The sequence below is a fragment of the Peromyscus maniculatus genome, chromosome 2 (genome assembly GCF_049852395.1).
Source record: "Peromyscus maniculatus bairdii isolate BWxNUB_F1_BW_parent chromosome 2, HU_Pman_BW_mat_3.1, whole genome shotgun sequence".
Lineage (NCBI taxonomy): Eukaryota > Metazoa > Chordata > Mammalia > Rodentia > Cricetidae > Peromyscus > Peromyscus maniculatus.
This window is the reverse complement of record NC_134853.1, coordinates 125,000,196-125,014,048: the sequence shown is the minus strand read 5'-3', so window position 1 is coordinate 125,014,048 and position 13,853 is coordinate 125,000,196. Positions and strand designations below refer to the sequence as shown.

Sequence of the window (13,853 nt, the reverse complement as noted above, 5' to 3'; positions counted from 1 at the left end):
AATCTGCTGCCTCCCAAAAAGCCATGCTTTGGTCCCAAAAGCAAGCCCAGTGAACCTCTAAAAGGCCTTCATTCTGCCACTATGCCTCCTTCGCCAGTATTCTGCTCTTCATGCGACAGGCTGATAGGTATACAGTAACCTGAATGTAAGTGAGGATATTTAGAAAGAAAAAAAAGCATTTAGTATTCTACGGAGCCTATGCACTTATACAGGAAAATGCCCCTTCCATATGTCAAGACAGATACTCCTGTTGTCAGGAGAGTAGCTAACTACAACACTCTGCTACTGGGAGCTATTTCTTGAAGACTTCAAGGACAGAACCCTCATAAACCTTCCAAGTATTTAGTGTCAGGATGAGTAATAATTAGCATGATGATTTATAACTTTCCTCCTCTACTGAAAGTATCTTCCCGGAGTAGACGTGAATGGTCCCACTCTATTCGCTTTTTACTGGAGTTGACTGGACAGACAGCTCTTATTCTTGATCCTATAAGTTGTCAGTTACACAGACAAATACCTTTACATCAGATAACTGTTGTCTTTCTCTCCCAAACCCATACCACAAAAGTGAAGAGGTATAACAAAAGTTTATGATTGCTGACCAAATGTTTCAGTTGTATGTTGTGTGGGGAGGGAGGGCAGTTTAGTCTTTTTACCTCGGTCAACTTAATGAGCCGCATGAGACTACACATACTGCAATTCCGCAGGAATTTATTGAGCATCAATCATATTCCAAACACTAGAGTTAAAAGTAAATTCCATGCTTCTTTACTACTAACAAATGTAACTTATTCCAGGACACAATAGGACAAAGCCACTTTCTCTTCATTACCTAAGAACTATCTAGACACTGAATGGGAAGCCATCAGGATATTTTAGGTTATTTTTTTCCCCCGAAGAGCATATTAAAAGATCATTTGGATGATCATTGGATGATCAATGGTGACAGTCAAATTTAGGATGGAGGTGGAATGTTCAGATTAGAGAGCTTGACGAAGGGGCTTCACTTGTGTTTGCACGACCACATTTCCTTAGCTGAGAGGTAGCTACCCAAGTTTCAAAGAAAATATACTGTTATGTAAACTTTGCATAGTTCTCGGTCTCTTCTACTCTTGTGGTTTGAAGGAGAAATGTCTCCCCTAGGCTCTTGGGTTTGAACACTTGGTCCTCAGTGGGTAGCACTATTTGGGAAGGTTTTGGAGCCATTTAGAGGTTGAGCCTTGCTAGAGAGGAAGAGGATCCTGAGGACTTCTGGGTCTTCAGGCCTTGTAACCTGGTCCCAGTTCTTCTCCACTCTCTGCTTCCTTGAGTACCGATGATCAGTGAGTCTCCCACCTGGTGCCATGCTTTTCCTGTCAGTAGCCATGTCCTCGCCACAATGATAGACTATGTCTACTGGGAACTGTAAGCCAAATTAACCCTTCCTCCTTGCATTGCTTTTATCCAACAGATACACCAATATTCCAAATCACGCCTGTTACTTTCATATTGAAGATCTTTTTAAAAATCTTTATATTCCCTCACAAACCTTCCCCCCCCCCGCCCCTCCCGTCTACCTCATCAATGACTGAAAGGTACCTCTTGAAACCAGAGGATTTGGTGCTAGAGTTTGGCAGGTGCAAATATGTGAGAGGCTGGAGAGGTAGCCTATAAAGATTGTGGGAGGCGGTGGGACCAAGAGATGGATACACAGGGAAGAGGTTAGATCTCTGGGCACATGCTGTTGAAGGGGATGTTGGTAGCCCGCCCTTTTCCTCTTCCTCTGGGTTTCCCATCCACCATGAAGTGAACAGCTGTTCCACCAGTGGTTTTCACCACAGGCCCTGCCCAACACCAGCAAACAAAGAAAAAGACTGAAATCTGATAACCTGATCCAAAGTCAGCCTCCCTTCTCTTTAAGTATACTGGATCTCGGGTATTTTGTTATAGCCTTAAAGCTGTCTAACACATGGAAAATTATTTTCTTCCGTGTTGGAACCTCTGGACCTCTCACCAATCAGGAAATGCCATAACTCCCTAGGAGCAGGGACTCGGCCTTCCAAACAGTTCAGAGCATGGGCTTATTTGCACTCTGAGCACTCTTCCTCTTGATTTACTTGAAAAGATCTTGGGAATCATGAGTGTTCCCCAGAACTCAGCTAGGAACACGCTCCATGGAAAACGCTTCCAACCACGTATTCTGCTTTATAACTGCACCCACTTGTGCCCATCTCCAAACCTTGACACTGCCATGTAGTTCCCTCAGTCTGGACTCCTGCTAAGTCCAGAGAAGCTCCTAGTCAGATTTCAAGGTCCAGGTGAAATGCCAGCTTCCCCGCTCTCATCATTCTCCAAAAGACTACCAAAAGCTTCAATGGCTAAACATATCTTCTGTACCACATCTTATGCTGTAGCAGTCTTTCATGCATGAGGCTGCAGTCTTGGATAGCAGGCTGCATGCATCTTTACATCCTGGTACTACTCACAGTACCTAGCACAGAGCCAGACATAGCTGGTATTCCAGTAACATAAGTGGACAAAGGACTGATACCTCTCCATAAGACTGGAATTTTCTTCCTTAATTGCTCAGAAGCCCTGTGTATTCATGATTTTCTGTTGCTAATACTACTAGTATAGACTGAGTAAGTTGCAGTATGAACAGGTTGGTTTTGGCTTATGGTTCTGCAAGTCCAAGGTCTTGACTGGAGATTAATGATGGGTGATGTCGTTCTGTATGTTGTGAATATGTGTTGCTCTGATTGGTTGATAAATAAAGCTGTTTGGCCAACAGTGAAGCAGAATAAGGTTAGGCGGGACATTGTAACTAGAGAGAGAGAGGAAGGAGAAAGAGTTGCTAAGGAGATGATGCTAGACGCCACCAAGAGAAGCAAGATGTAAAGGTACCAGTAAGCCACGAGCCATGTGGCAAAGTATAGATTTATAGAAATTGATTAATTAGAGATGTAAGAGCTAGCTAGCAAGAAGCCTGCCATGGCCATCGTTTAAAAATAATATAAGCCTCTGTATGTTTATTTGTGTCTGAGCAACTACGGGACCCTTGGGTGAGAGAGATTTGTCATGACCGGGAGCCAGGCAGGACCAGTAAAACTTCAGCTTCAGATTAATGCTGCCAGACTCCTGAAGTGGCACCAGATAGGAGAGCAGTGAGTACTTCTCTCTTCTTTAAAGGCACCAGGATGGAATCAACAGGCCTCTATCATAATGACTGGATTCTAATCACTTCCCACAGGCACCATCCACATATGTATTTAAGTTCTCAACCTCTAAATATCTCACAATTTCAGCCAAACTTCAATACATGGAGCTTGGGGGATGATGCTCAAACCACAGCGCTCCAATGCAGATCAGTAACTTGTCAGTCTTTGTTTTCGGCTGTAACACTAACAAGATTAAAAACAACCAGACATAAAGACTTCCTGAAACAAAGATGGACAGCAAAAGCAGGAGAGGCAGAGAGACGGGGAGGAGGAAAGGACTAAATTGAAGGATGGTGAATCAACAGATTATGACCCAGTTGGGAGAGTAGGAGACTGACCACAGAGAGACTGAGAGATGGGAATGAAGCCTGGAACAGATGCAAGAATAAGAATGTGGCAAGTCTCCCCGCAGACGGTCAGCGCTGCTGGGAATGGGTAAACAGGGCTCCGGCTGCAGCTGTCTAGGGAAGTCACCCCCATTCTTATCCCTAACCTAAGCAGCCCACCTTTACACGCAAAACTTCCATCATCTGAGCTGTGAGCTCTTCTACTCAGCAGAATTTTATTTCTGTTTTCCTTGCGCTTTATGAGAATCCCCCACTGGCATTGTAGATTGGTTATATACGTCAGGTTCAAATAAAATAAAATAATGATAATAAAAGCAAGCTGGCAATTTCTTTCCAATAGAATATGCTGCATATTTCATGAAATAGAAGCCAAAGGAGTTTTATGATTCCTGAACCAAAACCTCCCCATATCTGAGGACTAAATGGAAGAACAATACAATGGGAATGTCACAGAAAGAAAAAAAAGGAACCTGAACATTTGCTCTCCAACCTCAGGGAATTTCAGGTGATTAACTGGCATAATAGGTTTCTCTGTTTTGCTTTGTGTTTACACGAGTTCGTATCCTGACATGCATTTCTTAGATGGAACACAGTGCTAGTGCTCATGGATATGAATGTATATTCCCTACTCACACTCCTTTCTCTGTACAGAATGTCTGGCTGGTTCCTGCTCTTAGCCTGACAGCAACTTCCCCGCCAAGTGTTATTTATATTTTCAAGCCACTTCTCTATCCTGGTACAGAAGGCAATCTGGCCTGGTAGAAGGAGCACTGTGTGAAGAGTCCAAGGACTCTGGGCTACAACAGTGCCTCTCGCCTGCAAAATCATGTTACCCTTTTTAGCCTGTGTCTCCCCTGTCCTGCCTCAATCTGTGAACTGGGCAAACTGACTTATCCCTTAAGAATTCAATCAAAGTGAGCCAAGTTATTCTGCTCAGAACAAGTACAGAAGAGGGCGGGGATGTGACAATTTCAGTGCGATGTTCACGTCTACCATTGCTTTTCACACAGTGGCTGTGCATAAGGCCACATGGCCAGTAAAAACATCAAGAAACAAACTGTTCACTGGAAATCTTGAAATCAACCTCTCTGGTTAGCAAAACTGGTGCAAAAAGACAGAGTGTGTTCATTGCCAAGAGGATTTTACCTCATTTGAAGGACAATATTCCTAGTTCATCGTTGTAGTAAATATTTCCTGCTAGGCACTGTCTTAAGCACTTTCTCCTGATCCTTCGCAACAGTTATGAAATAGGTACTACTGTCCTAGAATGAACAAAACTAAGGGACAGACCAGTGCTCGCAGAGCTGGGGTGGCTGAAGTCTGTAACAGGGTGACAGAGCCACTCTTGCCGAATTGGTACCACCTGTGATTCCCACCTCTTGGTATGAGTATTTGTTTACAACAGCAGTCACTGACAGTAGCAGTGACACCTGCTAATTAACTGCCTAATCAATTACTTACTGATTAATTACCTAATTAATAAATATTTCCACAGAGTAGATAGCTATGACCCAATACCAACCAGTACCTTCTAGAAGCTCTAGCAAAGTCACAAGTGTTCACAGTGCAACCATAGGCCCAACAACTTGCTGGTAGTAAAGCCACGCCCATGTGTGTTGACTGCACGCAGAATGGGAAAATCTAGAGTCAGCTTTGTGTCAGGATGAGAGTTTACAGAGGCCCCGGAAGTAGCTCATTTCCCCTCCCTATCCAGAGCAGCAGTACCTGTGGTTTGGGTGGACCCTGGAGCTAGAGTGGATGGGTTTAAGTTCCCTTATTGCCTATGTGATCTCAGTTTAACGGCCAGATTTGCCTGTGCCCAGCTCCCTGTCTAACAAACAAGAATGAAACTGAAAGAATGTTTGAGAGATGAAGTAAGGTAACCTATGCCAAGTGCTCAGAAGGGTACCGGGCCCTTATTTAGGACTCAGGAAGGTTATTCTTGTTTTAGCTACTCTAAGGAATGACTTATCAAATATCATAAGGGAAATCTGGATCTAATCCTCGCCTTCCAATTACAAAAGGCATCCCTACTCCTTACCCAATTTTCATGCTATTACTAAAATTTACCATTCTCTTGAAATCCTACTAAGTGCCAAAACCCTCTCGGAGAGGGTTTTCCCTTAAAACTGATCCAAGACCCACAAGGAAGGTCCTTGCTTTGCAGATGATGACAGCCAAGTTGTGAGAAGTCACGTGATTTATTCTTAATTGCTGAAGTGGTGAACGTCTTTTGTCACCAGTGACTAGCGAGTGAGGTAAGATTCAGTGAGTCCTAAATAACACTTAAAGTTTCTGGCAACACCCTTTAATGCATGCTATCTGTTACAGTGCCATCTAGAAGGCATCACCCGTGCTTCCCTGCTTTATGTTTGACTTGAGTGAATTATCAAAATGAAATGCTGCCTCAAATAGATTCTTCATCTGCCTACAGCATGGCTCCAAGCCTTGAAACCCCACCAAATGCAATTTTAAGATGGGTACATGATCACGTACAAAGCCAAACACCCACCTGCTTGAGAAAAATGACTTTGGAGGGCAAAGGGGACAGAAGCAGCAGCTTCCTCTGGGGCTCTGGGGAGGAGAAAAAGGAACAATAAAGGATGGAAGCTCTCCCCTGCAGCCTCACACAATGGTGTTGCTTGCAAATGAGACATACTGTGAAACAGCCTGTGAGATGGGCTTCGTCAACAATAAGTAATTTTTATTCAGATTTTATTGTTGAGTACAATGAACATGATTAAATGTTTCAGACAAGCCTAATCAGACCTTAAGAAAACCGCCAAAAAAAATAAATAAATAGAATCCTCAACTAAAAAAAAAAATCATCTTTTAAGTCGGATTTCGGAAGATCTAATTGCCCAGTTCATGAGCAAAAAGCACATCTCTTGCGAGCCACCTGGTTCCCAGGAATACAGTAACAACATGTTTTCATTTCCCACTTTGGTCTCTTCTCTCCTGCGGCAGATCCTGCGCTGCCAAATAGTTACAAAGTCTGTCCTTTCACATCACCGCATTTGAACTTCCTAAACCTCTAAGAGGGCCCGTGTGTATGAAAAAGAACAATAGCACTTCAAAAGCCATTTCTGAGAGTTCTTCAATACTCCATTTGAATGCTAGGGTTTCAATCAAGGACAGCAGCAGACAATTTGATTGCTTAGAAGTTGACTTTTATACATCTTTGATTAGGTCGCCCTGCTCAATGGGAAATCAAGAAAATCTTTGATCCCTTTCAGTCTCCAGAAGAGCCACCAAGCCTTGTCAGGATAGGAAGGGAATGAGATGGGAAGGGGGCGTTTGTACTCCATCTCCCCTCATCCCGTGGTACTTCTATTTTTTTGCCTGCGCAACTCAGAGTTCCATCCAGAATTGCTCATCTTGGAGATAATAAAAACAATGGGTGCTAATTCAGGGGGTGGGGATGGTTTATAATTTTATGGATTTCCCGAAGACCCATAATTGGCACATGAATGTACAAACGTGAACTGGATAATTAGGAGGTTCTGAATGTAAGCCACCTTTAATTTATATGATTACTTGAAAACATGTTAAGTGTTCGGAAGTGTCAGCGGAACCCCCACAAGGCCTTTATTCAAAACCATCAACATTGTGAAAGTGTGTCTAACGCGCCAGCTCCACTCAAGAAGAGCAGGGAAGAAGTGGGAAGCAATGGCAAAGAAGATCTCTCCGCCAGAGTTTGGCATTGTATCTTTCTGGAGGCCTCGCTGCCTGCCGGACCAGCTCCGGAAGAGAATGGTGCTCCGGCCTCCACAATCTCTCCACTCGGGGCTCTCTTTCTCTCAGGAAGCTAAACACAGGCGTGCGCAGACATACAAACGCACACGCAGGCACCGACCCACGCGGGCACGTACCCTGCCTCAGAAACACACATCCGAGCTCGCACTTGCCCGCGCCGCGGCGCTCTCCACGTCTCCAGCGCCCGCCCGCCCGCCGCCAAGAGCCTCAGGCTCCCCGCCCCCACCCCATTCCTTCACTCTCCCAGCCCAGGCGGAAATACCCCGCAGACCCCCAACAATGAGGACTTGTGTGATGCGGATGGGGGTTGGGGCCCATTTACAACCAGTGAAACACAGTGTGGAGGGTCGGCTACCAGACCACGCAGCAGCCTAATGGTACCACTGTGCCATGCAGCTATCCCTGCCCACCCGGCCGGGTCCACCAGCACCACCCCAAAAGAAAATAGAGAAAGAAAGAAAAAGAAAAAGCGCCTTTAAAAGTGCAGTAAAGACGCACCCTCCCACCAGGAGTCACCAGCATACTCCGTGGGACGCAGCCAGCAGAGGCAATGACCAGCAGGGTGTGGAAATGCACTTTGTAGACTCACCCAGTACCTTCCCTGGCGCCGCAACACAACCACCCCAAAATCAAGACTCCTAACCCCGGGTTCCTTTGGCGGCTGAGACCGGGTCCTACGGCTCCTTTATGAGACTAACCACGGGGAATCAAAGTTTCCCCAGCAAGAAAATCCTGCTTTTGCTTTGGAGACAGACCGTGGGGTACGGAGTTGGAGGAGAGGGCCGGCTGCGAGGGGAGTGGCGGGTGACCAAGGGCCTGAGGACCTTATAATGGTGGAGGGAGCGTCACAGGGAACACCCGGGAGCGGGACCCAAAGAAAGATTGCGGTCCAGCGCAAAGGATTGGTTTGATTGAGATGAGTCCGATTAACGCAGGGGTCGAGGTGGAACCACAGAACTGCAGGGATGGAGAGAAGTGAGATCGCGGGCTCCGCGGAGTGGGGAAAGAGGTCGCACCCGCCGGCGCCACTAGCGAGGCGGGGAGGAGGCTTAGCGAGAACTCAGCAGGTCCAAGAGTGGTAGAAGGCAGCCTCGGGGTGGCTAGAGCCAGGACAGAGGGAGGGAGGGTGCAGGGGGTCCGGTGACAGGCGAGGGTCTTGGGTAGGCGAGCCTAAAGAGAGGATCGCGCGTGTTCAGAAGTGGGGCGATGGAAGTGGGGACCGACCGGGAAGGAGACGCAGGGTCGCCTCCCCTCGCAGCAAGTGGTGGGAGAGGATAGACAACTGCGGCAGTCACCAGTGCACAGCACCTCGGGCCAAACTCCCGAGAGACTCGCCCCCGAAAACCCTCCTCCACACCCGGGTTCGCGGGCCCCAGCCGAGCCACTCAGGCTCGCCGAAGCCGGGTCCCCGCGGGCCACCTGCGCGCACTCAACTCGGGGGTCCGTCGCCTGCCCCCCGCCGCACCTCTCACCTCGGCTCCCCGGAGCATCCTCCTCCTCCTCGGCTGCGGAAGCCGCCCGAAACGCGGCTCTCCATGCCCTGCGGGCGGCCGCACTCAGATGCGCTCTCCAGCCCGGGGAAGCCCGGGTGAGCGCGGATCTGGGTCCATCCTCCCCGGGAAGCCACGGGCGCGCGTCAGAGCAGGGGGAGGAGACCGGACCCTGTGCGGTGCGCAGACCCGCCTCCTCCCGCAGCCCCCGCCCCGCGCCAGCCCCGCGCCAGCCCCGCCGCTCACCTGCTAGCTCCCGGCCAACCGCGCGTTCCGAGCCGGTCCACTCCGGCTCCTTCTCCCGCCGGGGCGCTATGTGCGCCGCCCGAGCGCACTCGGATAGCTCAGCCGAGTCGCCGCGGCGACGACGAAGAGGAAGAGCCAGCGAGCGGGCGAGCGGGGGCGCCGCGGCTTGCGGTCGCGCTTCTCCAGCCCCTGCGCTCGTCCTCCATCCCGGGAGTGGAGACCGAGCGGAGCCGAGAGCCTGGGGTCCCCGCCCTGCCGTTCTCCGCGGAGGGGGGCGCGCTGAGAGCGGACCACGCTCCTCAGTAGCCGCCGCAGCTCCCGCCCGGACTCCTCCGTTTTTCCAGCGTCTGCTTTTAGCCAAGCCTCCCTGCACACAAGTAGAGAGGGCGCCGAGCCAAGTGGAGGCTGTGCGAGCTTCTTGCCCCGCGCCCCTTGACAGAAGGGGGCGCTCTCTCCCAGCCACCGGGGCCGGCTTCACCCACCTTTTATTGACGTTTCCAGGGCTATAGTGTCTTGTACCTGTCATGATTTCCTCAGCTCTAGGCAGCTTTCTGTGCCCCTGAGGGCACACGGGCCCCAGTTAACTTGTTTTTCCCTACTCCATTCTTAGAATGCAGGGCCCTGGACCGTCCTGCAAATTAGAACCTGTTGTGCCAAAGAAGGCTCTTCAGGTCCTATCTTACAAAGATCTCAGAAACACCGAGTGGCAAAAAATAATTGGATTAGTCGGAAATTTTTCCACCTTGAGATTGGATTCAGCTTTGTCAAGGCCAGTGTGGCATACTTGTCTCCAGAGGCTTGAATGCTAGGTGGGAGGGTGTAGTGCGAAAATCTCCTGCTGCCCCCTAGGAGCCCGGTGCCCAAGAGCAAAGGAAGAGGAGGCAACACTTGCTTTTAAAGTTTGCTCTTCTTTTGAGGAGCCACACTCCTGTCCTCCAGCTGGGTGATAATAAAGTTAATGTGGTGGCTTGTTTTGGGGGGATTTTTTTTTTCTGGTAGCTTCTGTTACTCACCCATGAAAATTTAATGATGCATTTAGGGTTATTACCTCTAGAGTCAATGGGCTAAAAATATTTAGCCTAATGCGCTGCTTGTGGAGTCAATAGGTCCGTGGCTGGTTCGTACAAAGTCATCTGGAGACCCTCCCTTCCTCCACAAAATTCACGAGCCATTACACTTATCCCATAATAACAGCTTCTGTACAAATGGAGGCCCTGCATACTTGGCTGTCAGGCACCTCTGAAAAGATAGCAATTTACATAGAGACAAGAAAAAATTCCTGAGGTCATTGGCAGGATACACTCCACGGAGAAGAGCTGATCAGAGGAAATGCCCCCCAGTTTGGCAGAGAGGTTCCATTCTTGATGGTTCCACCTAACTCTGGGGTATTTGTCAATCTCCTGGGGTGACCACAGAGTCCCCACCGGATTCTCTCCAACTTTTACAAAAGTTCCAGAAAGTGGAAGGAGCTGGATACCAGCTGCTGTTCTACACCCTGAGCGGAGTTGAGACTGGCTAAGGAACACCTCCGCTGCAATCAAGAAAACATTTCACTTTCACTGTCCATGAAGACAAGTCCCTGGACTATGAACGCCACACCATGAAAACAAAGAGAAATGTGAGAAGTCGTGGGAAAATAGGGAAAGAGTGTACTTGAGTGTTGGTCATTTCTAAGGGCTGGAGAAGGCCAAACCTTGGATGATGCAGCGTAAGTTCAACTTTCTAGAGACTGCAAAACAAAACAATAAGACCAACACGAAAGTCTCAAATCCTCTAGGTTATAAGGACAGCTTTGAAATTTCCATTGCATTGATATGCATTTTAAGAGCCCATATCTAAGGTCCGACTGTACCTGCGCCCCCTGCCTCCTGTTTTTACCCGGCATGGTGGCTACAGACGTCAGAAGGAACTGGGAAAGTCAGTTGGCCAAGCCATACAATGTAATAGAATGTAAAACTCTATCTCTCTTCAGTGTTGGACAAAGTCCACCATGGAAACTGGGCAGATTCCCATGAAATCCAGTGGGGGCAACAAGCCGCAGCTGTTCCTATCTCAAGCCTGGAAGAAAATGTGATGTATAGGCACAAGCTGCCCACTATAGTCCTCAGGGCCTTCCTGGTTAATCTGAACGAAATCTTAAAGAACATTTTGTCACTTCACTAAATGTCAAGAAATAGCTCATCTGAAAGATAAGGTGTGGGGCTTTACTGCTGTTCTTTTGAAAATACCAGTGTAATTTGTATTAAGTATGGCATAAAGAAAAAAATCAATAAATGTGCTTTCATCATCTACTCTGAGACACAGCAAAGTAATAAGAATAGTGAAGCTGTATATATTACTTATTCCACTACAGGCAGTTTGAGATATTTCTCATACAACCTTTACAACACAGACTTTGAAATCTGATGGGACTTCTTCACCTCTGGCAGGCCCTCTCTCTGTGTGTCTACATTCTCAGCTTTCCGGTGGTAGTGAACACTTCACTCAGTGAGCCTTCAATGAGATATAGGCAGAAGGACAACTGCCCTGGAGACATCAGTTCTCTTCCCAGAATATCTCCCAAATAGTTCATTTTGATTCATCAAACATTGGCAGGGCCCATTCTGCACATCGAGGTCTGTGTAAAAGGCTCAGTCCACTGGACAGAGATGTGAAATGAGTTGCACAAAGAAGGGCAAAGAGGTGAGCTACTGAGCTTCATAAGTCATCCCTGCTCATGTGATTGACAAGCCCTCAGAGAGTCAGCTAAGACAACTGACCCATGACTGGGAACAAGACCTGTGGTCACATGTCATAAATCCTGTGGGTGATAACCACTGCCCTAAAGAAAATAATGCAGAGCCTTGATGATGCCCTTGTAAATTGTGTACTTTTAAAACCCTGTTTATTCTTACAATTTTCCAAGTATATGTCTTGTTGGATGGTATGCAGTGGGCTCTAATTTTGGAGGTCTTTTCTTACATCTTTATTGTTGGATGGTTGACAAGTCGGTAGTGTATATATTTAAGGTGCACAATACGATGTTTTGACATATGTTCACATTGTGAAATGATTAGCACCATTGAGATAATTAACATATTCATTACCTCACATAGTTACTTTTTTTGCATGTGTGATAAGCTCACTGAAGATCTAGCCCCTAAAAAAATGTCAAGTGCATAGTAGATTATTATGAAATGTACTTACCTCACCCTGTGGTACTCAAGACCTCCAGAACTTATAACAAAGGTTAATACCCTTGACAGCAATCTCCACATTTGTCTTACCCTGTAACTCCTGAACACCCCCATGCTACTCTGATTTTATGGCTTTGTCTTGTTTAGATTCCATGTATATGAAATCATGCTGTATATCTTTCTGTACATGGCTTATTTCTTGTAGAATCGTGCAATTGAGTGTTGACCATGTTGCCACAAATGCCAGGCTTTCCTTCTTTTTAAGGCTTAATAATGTTCCATTGTGGAAGCCACACACACCACATTTTCTTAAACCATATCTCTGTCAACACAAGCATTACATTGATTTTATTATGAATTTGCTATAACAAACAAGGAAGTTCAGATTATCTCCCTGAGAAAATCAGTCCCTTTCCTGGAGATACATACCTAGAAAGGAGCTCTACTTTCGATTTTTGAAGAACCTCCTTACTGTTTTCCAAAACAGGTGTAACAACTCCCAATCCCACCAGCAATGCACAGGGAGGGGATCTTTCTTATCCACATCTTTACTAATAATTGTTCCAAGCTGCCTTTTTTTATATACCAATCATTGCAGGAGGTATGCAGTTCTACATCTTTGTGTGTTTGATTCAGATCTGGGAACTTTTCATACACCTGTTGTCATCCATGTCTTCTTGTGGAGGAAAACATCTGTTCGGGTCCTTTGCCATCTTGTGACCAAGCTGATCATGCTTTGCAAGTAAGTTCTCTGAGTTCTTATGTCGTGGGTACTAACCACTAATCAAACACAACATCTGAAAAGGTTTCTCCCACTCTCAAAGCTGCCTTTCCCTACCTTTCTAAGCCACTGATGGTTTCTGTGGCATTGGAAAAGCTTTCAAATTGGATGCAGCCTACTTCGTTTATGTCTTTTGTTGCCTATGCCTTTGGTATCAGATTCTTTTTGTTTTGTTTTGTTTGGTTTGGTTTGGTTTGGTTGTTTGTTTTTATCATTGTCAAGACCAAATGTCAAAAAGACTTAGCCAGATGTTTTGGTCTAGAGTTCTTGCGGTGCAGATCTTACATGTAAGTTTTTAATCCAATTTGAATTGGTTTTGTATAAAGTGTAAGAAGAGGTTGATTTCCTCTTCCTTGTAAGGGGATAGTTTTCCCAGCACCATTTACTGCACGTCCTTTCTCCTGTGTAGTCTTGGTATGTGGTCATTTGTCTCTAGGCTAGCTCTAGTTTGTTCTGTTGGCCTAATCTATCAGTTCTGATGACAGTATCATATTGTTTTGATTACCATAGCTCTATAATATGCTTTGAAAACAGGTATGGTTGGCTTAGATTTCAGTTTATCAGGGTATTTTGTGGTTCCATAGAATTTTAGGATTTTTGATAAATTTTTTGTTTTGCAAAAATGTCACTAGACCTTTGGTCGTAATGTACTGGATCTGAAGGCTACTTTGGGTAGGTAGGAACACTGATATTAATTCTCCCACTTGGGCTGTGTTTCCTTTTGTTTGTGATCTTTAATTGTTTTACTTGCTGTCTTATGAATTCAGAGTAAAAATTATTCATCTCCTTGGTTAAAATTACTCCTCCTAAACATTCTCCTCTTGTTTATGCTATTGTAAATGGAATCATTTGCTTAGCTT

General features: G+C 46.4%; 1 protein-coding gene across 8 annotated transcripts in view; it reads right to left on the bottom strand.

Moving 5' to 3' along the window:
- Dab1 (DAB adaptor protein 1) overlaps positions 1-13,853 on the bottom strand; it is a 1,137,674-nt gene that overhangs the window by 380,500 nt on the left and 743,321 nt on the right. For 5 of the 8 annotated variants that reach the window (XM_016005717.3, XM_076564632.1, XM_076564634.1 and 2 more), the window contains exon 1: positions 8,773-8,924. The exons of 1 other annotated variant lie outside the window; for it this stretch is intronic. The gene's annotated coding sequence lies outside the window, so the exon portion shown is untranslated. Of the gene's footprint in view, positions 1-8,772; positions 8,969-9,036; positions 9,395-13,853 lie in introns of those variants that run through there. 2 more of the 8 variants (XM_076564631.1, XM_076564630.1) reach the window with 2 other exon arrangements.